The sequence below is a fragment of the Orycteropus afer genome, unplaced genomic scaffold (assembly GCF_000298275.1).
Source record: "Orycteropus afer afer isolate SDZICR_OR568_19922 unplaced genomic scaffold, OryAfe1.0 scaffold00692, whole genome shotgun sequence".
Taxonomy (NCBI): domain Eukaryota; kingdom Metazoa; phylum Chordata; class Mammalia; order Tubulidentata; family Orycteropodidae; genus Orycteropus; species Orycteropus afer.
Window position 1 is genome coordinate 651,239 of NW_006922279.1, and position 3,249 is coordinate 654,487.

A 3,249-nucleotide genomic window follows, 5' to 3' on the forward strand; every position below is an offset into this window, starting at 1 on the left:
GGAGATCCTGAATAGAGTGGGAGGAAAAACATGGAACAAAATCCAAAAATACAATTATGACCAGAATTACTGGTCAGACAGAGTGGATGGGACTCTCAATACTATGGCCCTGGGATATACTTCAGGCCTGGAATAAAACTCACTCCCAGGGGCTGGCTCTTAGCCCAATAGTAAATAAGATGTACATGCAGACCACTCAACCCAGGGTGATGCACCCACATACTCTATGGAGATGCATCCCTTGGAGCAGTCGACCACGGGTCATTAGAGAGTCAGCATTCGCACAAAGGAAATACGGACACACAGGAGTGCACAACTATCAGGGACATGGGGGTGGTTATTGGGAAAGGAGGGGAGGAGAGTGGGTTAGGGTTGGGGATGGCAATTGGGGAGTGAAACCAATTGTACATGAAATGTTGAATATAAAACAAACTCAGCTCTGTAAACTTGCACCTAAAGCACAATTAAATAAATAAAATATATGGCAGAAAATTCTGGGAGGATGGAATAATAGTAACATAACTTTTAGATTTTCAAATCCCCACATAAAAACAGAGCAGTTAGCATAAAATCCATGAACAGCAGTTGAATTTCTGGTAATGATATAGTAATTTGTATCAGACCAACCCCTCTGATAGATGGCAATTGCAAACTGAACAAAATATAAAAAACAACTACCTGAAGATACTGGAGTGTGACCAAAAGAAAGCATAAATGGGAGGAAAGTCAATACTTAGAAGCAGGAAATAGCACTTGGAACTTTTAAAGGGCAAGGATTTTAACTTATCCTTGATACCTAATCTGGTAACTGGATCATACTAAGTACTCAGAGGTGTGTTTGGAAGGGACAGATGGAGAGAATGATTATCAGACAAAGCATGGGTTTTACAGTCTAAGAGATGTGGTTGACCCATCCAACTTTTACCACTTAATATTAGGACATTAAGTCTCTAAGCCTCAGTTTCCTTAACACATGTATTATTTCATTTGATTCTCTTAAAAACCTCATGAAGCTGACATTCTTTTCCCCATTTTAGGATGAGGAAATGGGCTGTGAGAATTGACTTCCCCAAAGTTACATGACTAAAACTGGCCAGTCCAGGATTTAAATTAATAGGGTCTTCAAATTCCCAGTCCTAGTGCAGTTTCCACTGTAGCACAGAAAAGAGAATAGTAATTTCAAAGGTTTTCCATTTTTTACAGTTTTTCACCTGTGGGTAGGTTGCAGTTGCTATGATGTGTAATAGCTAAATCTTGCAAAGAAACATACAGTCTTAATGGTTGAGGAATGAGAGAACTGTATCCATGGTGATTATAGCAGCTGAAAAGTGAGAGAGAAGAGCTGACTCCTAACCAGTACATGCACAGGATAGGTGCTAAGGCTAACATAACTGAATGGAGAACTCAGCTGAGGCCAGCTACAAGGGAGTCAAAATTTGGACTTTTGGTTCTAGCCAGGTTAACTACTAAAACAAAAAAAAAATCAGTTTTTTAGTTGTGATTTGGGTGAAAGTTTACAGAGCAAATTCATTTTTCATTCAACAGTTCAAACATTTTGTTTCATAGTATTGATTGCAATCCCTACAATGTAACAGCTTTCTTCCCAGTTGCTCCCTGTAGTTCTTCCTGTGTCCTTCTTTCCTGTGTATAACTGCCCTCTCAGCTTTTTTTCTACACAAATGCTGCCCTTCTGATCTCCCATGGTTGACTGTTCTAAGGAATGTACCTACCTAATGTAATTATTCACCTTGTGGGCCTCTCTGTAGTTTGGCTGGAAGTTAAGCCATGGCTGCTGCTGCTGTTAGGTGCCCTTGAGTCACCTCCAACTCATAGCAACCCTGTGTACTACAGAACAAAACACTGCCCGGTCCTACACCAGCCTACTAATACTTGCTGTACCTGAGCTCATCCTTGGACCCACTGTGTCAATCCATCTTGTTGAGGGCTTTCCCCTTTTTCACTGACCCTCCACTTTACCAAGCATGATATCCTTTTCCAGGGAATGGTCCCTTTTGACAACATAACCAAAGAAAGTGAGATGAAGTCTGGCTATTCTGGCTTCCAAGGAGCATTCTGGCTGTACTTCTTCCAGGATAGATTTGTTCATTTTTTTGGCAGTCCATGGTACTTTCAGTATTCCTCACCAACACCACAATTCAAAAGCATCAACTCTTCTTCGGTCTTCTAATTCATTGTCCAGCTTTCACATGTGTATGAGATGATTGAAAACACCATGGCTTGGGTTAGGCACGCCTTAATCTTCAAAGAGATATCTTTGCTCTTTAGCACTTGAAAGAGGTCTTCTGCAGCAGATTTGCCCAGTGCAATACATCCTCTGATTTCTTGACTTTTGCTTCCATTGCATTGATTGTGGAATCAAGCAATGTGAAATCTTTGATAACTTCAAACTTTTCTCCATTTATCGTGATGCTGCTTATTGGTCCAGTTGTGAGGATTTTTGTGTTCTTTATGTTGACGTGTAATCCATACTGCAGACTGTATTCTTTAATCTTCATCAGTAAGTGCTTCAAGTCATCTTCAATTTCAGCAAGCAAAGTTGTATCGTCTGCATATCACAGGTGGTTAATGAGTCTTCCTCCAATCCTAATGCTGCATTCTTCTTCATATAGTCCACTTCTCAGATTATTTGCTCAGCATATAGATTGAATAAGTATGGTGAAAGGATAAAACCCTGACGCACTCCTTTCCTGATTTTAAACTGTGCAATATTCCTTTGTTCTGTTTGAACAGCAGCCTCCTGGTCTTTGTACAGGTTCCTCATGGAACACAATTAAGTGTTCTGGAATTCCCATTCTTCTCAATGTTATCCACAATTTGTTATGATCCACATGATGAATGCTTTTGCATAGTCAATAAAACACCAGTAAACATCTTTCTAGTATTCTTTGCTTTGAGCCAAGATCCATCTTATATCAGCAGTGATATCCCTCATTCTGAATCCAGCTTGCATTTCTAGAAGCTCTCTGTCAATATACTGCTGCAACCATTTTTGAATTATTTTCAAGATTTTACTTGTATGTGATATTAAAGATATTGTTTGGTAATTTCCACATTCTGTGGGATCACCTTTCTTTGGAATGGGTATAAATAACGGGTCTCTTCTGGTCACTTGGTCAAGTAGCTGTCTTCCAAATTTCTTGGCATAGACTATAAGTGCTTTCAGCGTGGCATCCGTGTGTTGAAACATCTCAGTGGGTATTCTGTCAATTCCTGGAGCCTTGTTTTTTG

The 3,249-nt window shown here is 39.9% G+C and overlaps 1 protein-coding gene across 1 annotated transcript in view; it reads left to right on the forward strand.

Annotated features, from left to right (window-relative positions):
* IGBP1 (immunoglobulin binding protein 1) overlaps nt 1-3,249 on the forward strand; it is a 141,876-nt gene that overhangs the window by 22,701 nt on the left and 115,926 nt on the right. The window lies entirely within an intron of this gene.